Genomic DNA, 9982 nt, shown 5'->3' on the forward strand with positions numbered 1-9982 from the left:
GGGGTATTCCATATGCAAAATATAATACATTTAGAAGACTCTGCCTTTGATCCATTCCCCCCCCCCCAACTCAATTTGCCTTACAAGAGATGCGATGACCGAACGGGTCTCCTGATTAACAAAGTGAAGGTGGATGTACACATGCGCTGAAAGTGCTCCGACTCTCAATGAGAGTGATTTCCGGTCCATTATTGGCTGCTTTGAGCCAAAACTGGCAGGTAAGCAGCTCTTTTGTTTTTCGTGAATCCATATTACATCCTTGAACATGCATTCATGTATTCGAGGCTCACAGGGCCAAAACACACTATTTTCCCATAACGGAGGGCAAATAGCCATTTCAGTCAAAAACACCCCATGGCTTTCATTGGGAAAATTACAAAAATTATTCCCAGAGAAAGGAACATTAAACCATTTCATTCCACTTGTTATCTGCAGGTCTCAAACAAGCTATAGCTGGGAGGACACTGCTTCGTTGGTGTGAAGAGATCCTCTCTATGGTTTCTCGTGCACAGCAAGACAACCACACAGGAAAAAGACACACAGATTTACTCGGTAAAAGCAATAAACTTCATCAGGAAATGTATTTGAAAAGTTAAACATCACTATTTTTAAGGGGGGAAAAAATTACTTAAAAAAAAAAAAAAAAAAGCAATAAAAAGCAAAGTGTATCTAGGAATATATTATGTTCTGAGAGCAAGAAAAGCCATGCAAAAATGTCTTTGTTAAAAATCTCAACACTGTTCAGCAGTGAAAACTGCAGAGACCTTCCATGCTCACGGCAAGCAAACCTGCAAGCAAACGTACAGGACCCTGTAGAGCGAGGGAGTCTAGGGTGGGCTTCTAATAAAGGAGAATCACATCAAATCTCCATACCATATTGTTCATCTAATAGATTTTATTATTTGTAATATACTTTTTTTGCATAGGTTTTTGTGCTTACAAAATAAATATACACAAGCTCCTGGCCTTGTTTAGTAAGATTTTATATACACCTTTTACACATCATGTGGAAAATTTGCATCACAACACAAAGATACAGTCAAGTTTACAACCGCTTAATTCACATTACTAAATCTGTTAAAATCGGAGAAAAAAAAAATGAATAAAAACCCACAAATCCGAACTCACCTTCTTGCTGCAGCTGTCTCCGAATGAAACGCTTTACAATAGTCCCCCTTCTACCATGAGTCCTAGAAACCAATAGATAAAAAAGAAAAAACATGTCATACGCCCTCAGTCGTTTCACGTCATGTATTCAGTTTCTCACACTTCCCCCACAGAGGTATCAAACAATATCACAGAGAAATGGGGGGGTGTAGAAGACATGTGTCCCTTCGCAGACACCTAAAGGGTTAAGCCAGCTTAATGTAGGGAAGAAGAAGAAAATATATACACACATGGTGCCACTTGTTCACATTTAGTATGCCCCTCTCCCTCTGCTTGTGATAAAGAAGCACCATATCAGAGGCACAAGGTAACCCTGGTGACAGTGAAACGGTCCCAGTAGAAAGTGCGTGTCTATGGCAGTTACCATATATGGTCATGAAATCTCTCGCACATGGCAGCAGAACATCCTATCCAGTTCTTATCAGATGGATATTGCAGTCACGCAGCGTGCCCCTGCTACAAGCAGCAGACAACGAGACCCTCATAGCCAGAGACTGAGTATAGAACACATAACTAAAAAAAATATATACCACCGTCCCCGGCAAACCTTAGAACTCAGGGTTAAAGACATAAAAAAACACCATATCTATTCTGATATATGAGTAAAAAATAAACAGTGCTAGTTATTGGAACGCAGCTGATGCACCTTTAATTATGACAAATCAAGATTAACATTGTTGCATAAAAGCGAAACTATAAATCTAGCTAAATGCAGTTTTATTGGCTTAAACAATAGTAAAGAACACATATAAACAAGTGTTTACTACAATATAAAGAACAAACTCCTGATATAGTATGATTCAGCCATGACTAAGCCTGTCACTTTTACAGTTGTAAGCATATGTCATCTGTTAAAGATACCTAAAGCGTGTGATTTTTGTTTGTGAATCAGTGCAACGGTTTGATCTTCGGCATTCTTGCATATTTCTCACACTGATTTTGGTCAGATCACTATGTGAAGCGCTGAGTAATCAGACATGGTATATACAAAAAAAAATAAAAAAAACCCTTAGTAAAGTGAGCCTAAAGGAAGGGATTATTACGATTAGAGGTTTCCAAAACCTGGTAAACGATCAGAGACATCCTTGCCCAATTTAAAACTGACAAACAGTGGCCCCTATCAGGTGTCAGCATACAACATACACTACATGGACAAAAGTATTAGGACACCAGATCATTACACCAACAGGGACTTTGATGCCATCACATGCCAAATACATAGACATTAATATGTAGTTGGCCCCCCCCTTTTGCAGCGATAACAGCTTCCACTCTTCTGGGAAGGCTTCAACAAGTTTTGGGGACTTCCCGAAACTGTTCTCACAAAGTTGGAAGCATAGCTTCCTCTAAAATGCATTGGAAGCATGACTGTGCCCCAGTGCACAAAGCAAGGTCCATAAAGACATCTCCAGTTTTAATGCAGGTCAGTTTGAAAATGGTTACACAGAATATGGAACCACTGTCAATGTCATATATTTGTTTTATATGGCACCATCAGATTCGGTAGCGCTGCACAAGTAGACAAGACATAACAGGTAGTATATAACATAGCAATTTGACTTACAGAAACAGGTGAGGAAGATCCTCCTAAACACAAGCTTACAATCTAAAAGTGCCAATGTTAGGGATGGACCAGACACACTAGTGTAAGTATTGCAGGAGAAGAAATGACCAGGCGAGGTAAGGAGTTAAAATGCAAGTTTGTAGGCCTCCTTAAAAACATGTGTTTTGAAGGATTTTTGAAGGACCGAAGGCAGGTGGAAAGGATGGATAGTACAGGGGAGAGCATTCAAGAGGACAGGGGGCAGCACCTGAGAAACCTTGTAAGCGCGCATGAGAAGTAGACGTTAGAGGAGAGGACAGACAGAAATACTGTAGAACATAGAACCTCAAACCAACTGTCCATTATCGTGTTGTTAGTACTATTACTAAGGAATAGTAGATAACTTGCCATAACTAAAGGAATCAAATTCTGCTTTGTAACAAAAAAGGAGAACATAAGGCGTATTATCCATCAGCTAAAATGAAACCGCGTCACAAAGCAAGAAAGCATCAAGAACACAAGCGCAAGTCTTCATTGAAACATAAAATTTGATGGTAGATACGAACAATCCAGCCCCATATAGTCTAACTATATTTCCTGATTTAAAAAGACTCAGACCTTAATCTGTCCTTAATTTTGTCTTCGATTCAGGATCCGGCAGAACGCGTAAACAATAAATGTAAAGTTTTGGAATACCCTCCTAAACCTAAATCCCAATGGGATGTAAGGCCCCAAACGCCACAGCATTGAACTGGTTCTGTATGGTGTCATAAAACCATGAAAGAGACCGACCATTAACTACAATAAGAAGTTACTGCTGCTAAAAGGTGGCATTACCGGGTTTTAAATCATATAGGTATTCACACATAGGTACTGACCATTACATTCATTTAATATAATAATGACATTAGTATCAAAAACGTGTGATGGTGACCACAGTTGTGTGTTGCGGTTTGCCACTTATCTTCCCTTTTTATTGTTTTGATATTAAGCAAATATAAAATAATGCCAAAATCAGGCATTGAAACAAGCTCTCAAAAATGCATGTGTGTATATTACAACAAGGTATGCATCTTGTCTGCCGTGAAATGTGATCTGTTCCATGCCACCAGATCCTTGTGTTCCCTGACGCCTGAGGTTACACAACAGCTCTGGGATAGAAACGTATACCACATAAAAAAACAAAACCCAATGCAAGGCAAACTAGGGCATTCACTTGGAAGCATACGCTCAAAAATCACAATCATAGCTACGGCGTGGATACAAACTGAAGTTTATGAACACTGTAAAATGACAGAAATGCAGGGGAGGGGTGCAAGTGGTCCAGTAATAAAACAGAACAAACACTCGCCATCCAGTCTAATAAAGCTTGGAAACAAAATGAAAAGAAAGCCAGTAAAGATAACACAGGGAGGACAAAATCAAGTAAGTCATCCCCAAGACAAACAAGACCTTTTAAAGGGATTGTAACCCCTACATCCACATCTATTTCAGTTTTCTGATATGCTTTTGTATTTAAAATGTCCTTGAAAGTCATTAAATTGTGCTGTTAGATTATGTAATTTTATTTGCATACAAATCTAAATCAATTCCCCTTTCCAGGTAAATAAGTATTTTTCTACACACCCAACTCAGAATGTTTGAGTCCTGTAAATTCTGATGTTCATGGGGCAAGTCAGGAGTCTTTGGTTTTAAATTGTAAGAATATAAAATGAATCCAGAATTTCTCACGTCTTAGCGATGCATAACTTGATAAATAAAAGCCCAACTGGCTATACGTGTCACAATGTATTCTAAAAGTATCCTCTGTGTAGATGCAACATCCAGATGGAACGAACGTTTGTAAAACAGGTGTAGGTCCTGTTAGCGTGCCAAGAGGGTCCATATGACCATCATACAAACTCAAGTCATTGGCCCTACCAGCATCCATAAAATCTGGTCTGCACATTTTTCTTCCAAGGCAATCCATAAATAGCATATATTAACCATTTGACTGCCAACCACAGCAGATATGTGATCGAAGAGAAACGAATGCACGAATCCATGCGCGGTGGCACTTTTTCTCCCAAAGTATTCCTGAAAATGACCTTTTCTATGTGTAGTGGGGCAGAACAACAAGTAAGAGAACAGCCCACTGGTCTACATCGAGAATACCTGGTCCAAGAATTTCCTGTAGGAGGATAGCACCTAAATTAATTCTATAGAAACAGAACGGAAAAAATATCACAGAAGTTAGTCTAATCGCCATATGTGCTTTATTTTAAATCCACATGGGGCATATAAGCGTCCAGCATGAGAACAAGTCGAATCACTTGACATGTTTCTATTACTATGTGTAGTGGGGCTCCTGATTGTCCATCCGCCTTGGATGATAAGAGTTATTGGTGGGCTAAAATTTCCATCAGTGTGGCTGAGAGTAGTCAACGTGTTTGTTCTTGCATTGGTTTTTCTGAAAGCGGGTCAATGGATACGTCTTGTGAAATAGGCATACCTACTGCTTTTCCTCCAAGAACCTGGCCAAATGTTCTTAACACAGAAGTGCAACTAAAACAAAACCAAGGATTCACATTTAGCATATAAGCAGCAAACTATTATTGTTCCCCTCAAAACCACATATATATAGACAGCAGAACTCAAACCGTCTCTACAACACACACAACATGAAAAGTTAGCACCTACCTACCAGCTCTCGAAAGTCATTAAACAGAAGCCTTTCAAGCAATCAAACAAGTGAGTAATAAGTTGAGGCTTGGTGTGAAGAAAGTTTTCAGCTATTACAAGAGCATTTTTGTGTGGTTGTTTTTGAACACAGGGATATATGGGGTAACAAGGACTATCAAGAGCTTTTACAGCAGGCCTGCCCGACATGTGCCTCCCGAGCAAGCTGACGGAGGCGCTCAGACATGCTGCATGGAAGATCAGGCTGTCCGACAGCCTGGTCTCTCTTCTGTTTGATCGCTGAAGCTTCCGGCGGCTTAATTGGACTCCCTGCTACATACTGAGGTCAGCAAAGCAGGGTTGAAATAATTTTTTTTAGTAATAAAAAAAATATATTTTTAGAGACCCTAAGGTGATCTCTAATCATTTTTCAGTTACAGTCATGAAAAAACAGTCAACAAAAAAAACAAAAACAAAACTTGGGTGAAAATAAAAATTCAAAAACAAAATATCAAATGGTGCTTTACAGCATGGCTTTTTAAAAAGTCATTTAATAAGATATGGCGGTGCACAGTTCACTAATGAAATGTTGCGTGTTATGCTAACCCGCAGAGTGAGCGTGCGAGGGGGTCGCGGTGTGGATGTGGTCAGCGCTGTACTCGCTCAATGGTGGAATGTCTTCCTGCTCAGCCCTGCATATTATTATTATTATTATTATTATTATCTTTTATTTATATGGTGCCAACAATTTACACAGCGCTTAATACAATACATATATTTAAGGGGTCTGACAAGACAAGAATTGACAGACTAAGACAAACCGATACATTAGGTGGAGAGAGCCCGGCTCTTAAGGGAATGGGGTGACAAACATCAGGCACAGAGAAACTGCAGAGGCCATATTTCATGCGTCATTTCTAAATCACAATTTACACTACTGATGCTTAAGCTTCAGACTAAACCCATGAAGCGTTGGGCTTTCCTTACACCACCTGCCATGGTTTGCAAACCTGTAGATTGTTAGTTAACTCTAATTCTTCACCTTTTATCATTTCCTGTTTTAGATGAGTCTGTAGGTGAAGTTACATGTTACACTCACGAAGGAAACACCACCAAAAATGACATTTGATAAAAAAAAAAGAATTTTTTCTTAGTCTGGTTCAAGGTTTAAACAGTCTTATCACTATAGCAACTAACAGAAGGGTCCTGATCAACTACTTTGTGGTTAAGAGTGATATCTAAGAAAAGACACAGTGGTAGATGAAAAAGTATAGTATACAACTCTTAACAAATGCTTAACATATTAATATATATATTTTATTTCACAGTTTTATAAGTTCACACTGAGAGGCTGTTATTGTACAATCCACTAGCCGTTTGCCCAATCTGAAGATTTCAGATTATCTTCATTTTTCCAGATGTCTTATATAATATTGATCAGAAGACATCTGACGAGAAGACGAAATCCTCAATAGAAAATCATTTAACTCATGGTCGATGATGGCTCTCCCTACCTTTTGTTTCTGTAAATCCATAGTATTATGCATGCAACATTATGCTACTGTTTATCCTTTGTACAGCACTACTGAATAAGGCCATGCTATATAAATAACTAAGTGAAAACACCACGCTAGGCTTCATTTGCACAAATACAGGTGTTTTACGTAAGAAAAAAAAAAAACTTACTATAAACGTTAATAAATCTATTAAACTCACACCCAAGTATACTACATGGTCGCCTAAAACGAATACAAACTTTTGGTATCCAAAGCAGTGATTACATGTACCAAATGTGCGCTGTTAGCATCGGTTCCCAAAAAGAAATAAAATGTGGAAAAATAAATGGTGAATATTTTACATGCATACATCAGTTCCGCCACTAATAATGATGGGCACGACCCCCCAATTAAATCCCTAAACAAAGGCTCTTTAGAGATGCAGAAATGCAAAGGGGTGAATGGAGCCGAGTGTGACCAACCTCCCACCATCTGCTCCCAGCGGAGGAGGCATTATCCCGGCTTGAAAAGTAAATACATAATGGACAACTCCATAGACACATACCAAATAAAACCCCCAGTATAACAAACACGGCTTTTCATAGCGGGCATCCCAAAATCTTTCCTAAAAGTTCAGCAACACAGGCAGACCCCACTATTACATTCTGCTCTATACACATCGTATGTTTAGAATGACTACAAGAGATACCGAATATTCTCACAGGTACCCAGGACACTAAAATTGGGAACAGCGAGTATAAAAGAATTCTCGGACCCCAGACATGCGCCAATGCCCCCGATGGACAAACCACACAACTTAAGGCTTAGTTTTTAGATAAAATATAATTTATTTTTTTTATAACAGCCATAAGATGTTTAGTACTTTGGGGTCTTTGGTTTCTTAACACCCGCAACCACGTACTTAATTTTATCCGAGAGTAAGTGTTGCAATCGCCGATTGTGTTCGTGTACAATAATGCGGGTTTAACAAGAAACGCAGAAAGTGTTACTTCTCAAATAAGAAAGCGAAGGTTCCATTCCGAGACAGTTGGCTTCTCAAACAGATAGTCCATGAGAGCGCCAATCACATGCCTCGTGCTGCTAAAATAACAGGGGCTCATACGACGCAACGGGGGCTCATGCGACGCAAGGGGGGCTCATGCGACGCAACAAATGTTTTCGGGGCCACGATGATCAACAGTATAGGTTTTAAGCCATGTGTAAAATTATGGACACTGAAAGAAGGTAATTGTGACGCAAACGGGGGGGGGTCAGAGTCAGCAAAGTAAACCTGTTCGGTGTCGAACTACACGCGTGTTCAAAGAAAACCTCAATGAACAGGAATTCGGATCGGGTAAACGACATGGGTGACATCACATGAACAGGGGGAACCGATTAACCCTTTCTTCTATCTAAGGAGGAGTATAACACGGGCGTTCATACAACAGGTGCAAAACATAACGTTAGCGACGCGGCACACACAACAGGAATCGAGTAAATCTTTTTGAGGCCTCAGGGCCCAAAGATAAAGTTGGCAGACAGGTGACACTCATGCCAAGGTAGTTATACAAATAAATGAGAAGCCCTTTCATCGCCACCAGGCTGGGTTATATAACGGGTGGCATGTGGGTAGTAAGCATGATGAGCGGTTACAGAACATCACATTGATTTACACTGAGGGGGTGGCTGGATTAACCCTTTCATCTCCTAAACAATTTTACCGGCAATGCCCCTAACGACCCATCTAGTACATGAGTTCCAGGGTGAGGAACCCACTCTGGAACCGGACACTCCAATGTTTGGGAGCAAAAGATTAAAAAAATGGCACATGCAGTGCGATACATGACCCCCAAGCACACGGAGGGAGGCACTTACTACTGCTGCCCGGTGTTGTAGACCCTAGATAGGTCGTTAACCCCGTGAATCCCACGGAGAACGAGTAATACACAGATAATTACAGATAGTGAGGAACAAGCCGGTGGAGATGAGCTGGACGACTGTCCACCACCCAGCGTGTGAGTGGGTGGAGCGCTGACTACATCCACACTGCGACCCCTCACACGCTCACTCCGCGGTTTAACGCAACACGGAACAGGAGATGCCGCTTAACTACGGTGCGGAGGGATACAATAACACCGGTAGCGCCGGTACTCACTGTCTCGCGCTCGGGTCAAATGCTGCGAGCTACTCCTGTCTTGCTGCCGCCTGGTCTGGATGCTGCTGCCGCTGCTTCTAGACAAACCTCTGCGCATGCGCCGTGACGCCAATCGTTGCTCTCGCTGTCGGATTGTGGGGAGGGGCCGAGTGCGCGCAGGCGCAGTACAGGGGGTGTGGCGGGATAGTGGGCCGGTCTGTGAGGCGCTGCGTCACAGGTTGCTAAGGGCTTTCGGTGTGGTGTGAAGGAAGCAGCTGCCCTGTCAGTCTTGTGGAAATGGCCTGCCGTCACCAGGCTGTGACCCATGGCGGTGAAGTGAATCATTGGAGGCGCTGGGGTGGATTAACAAAATAAGCTTTGTGAGGGAAGCTGTAGACTGTAGAAGCAGCGAAGAGGAAAGGGGCTGCAGCTGTTATAAGGGATTTATGTAATATTTGTCGCAAAAAGTTGGATAAATAATAACTTTATAACATATTTCTATATTTCATTTAAGTACATGTGATATACTCCCCTCCAATCAGCTCCATCTCTGGCTTGGCGAACGCTGTGGGTGGGGCTGTAGTCAGACCGCCTCGGGCATGTAAGGGAGTGCTTTCTTATCATACATTTCGAGACGACTTGACTGATGACCAGAGACCTCCCTTGCGGGACACGTGCCGGACTGCCCACTGTCGTCGGGGGCGATCCCACTGACGTTGGGGGCAGGAAACACCCCCTTTTAAAAGGAAAATGGGCGGGGAGCGGGGCGTGTCAAGACCCTGCGACCCGGAGGATTTGGGTCTTGAACCTGAGTAGCGGTGCTTCACTGGCAATCTCCGGGTCAAACCCGGAGAGTTCCCAGGTATGCTGATGACACCGTCATGAAGTCACTAGGAATTGTTCTTATATATACAATCCACTGTTCCTTAGCAGGTCTACAAATTAGGTAAGTACAACCTCAGATGAACAACACATGACATTATA

At 41.5% G+C, this 9982-nt stretch overlaps 1 protein-coding gene across 3 annotated transcripts in view; it reads right to left on the reverse strand.

Moving 5' to 3' along the window:
• The window catches only part of CYRIA (CYFIP related Rac1 interactor A), a 30978-nt gene extending 21844 nt beyond the window's left edge, over positions 1–9134 (reverse strand). For 2 of the 3 annotated variants that reach the window (XM_053459298.1, XM_053459300.1), the window contains exons 1-2: positions 9020–9134; positions 1129–1190 (exon numbers count right to left, since the gene is read on the reverse strand). The gene's annotated coding sequence lies outside the window, so the exon portion shown is untranslated. Of the gene's footprint in view, positions 1–1128; positions 1191–4797; positions 4833–9019 lie in introns of those variants that run through there. The other variant, XM_053459299.1, reaches the window with a different exon arrangement.
• Positions 9135–9982: the final 848 nt, after the last annotated feature.

This window comes from Spea bombifrons, chromosome 3, assembly GCF_027358695.1.
Source record: "Spea bombifrons isolate aSpeBom1 chromosome 3, aSpeBom1.2.pri, whole genome shotgun sequence".
NCBI classification, from domain to species: Eukaryota; Metazoa; Chordata; class Amphibia; order Anura; family Pelobatidae; genus Spea; species Spea bombifrons.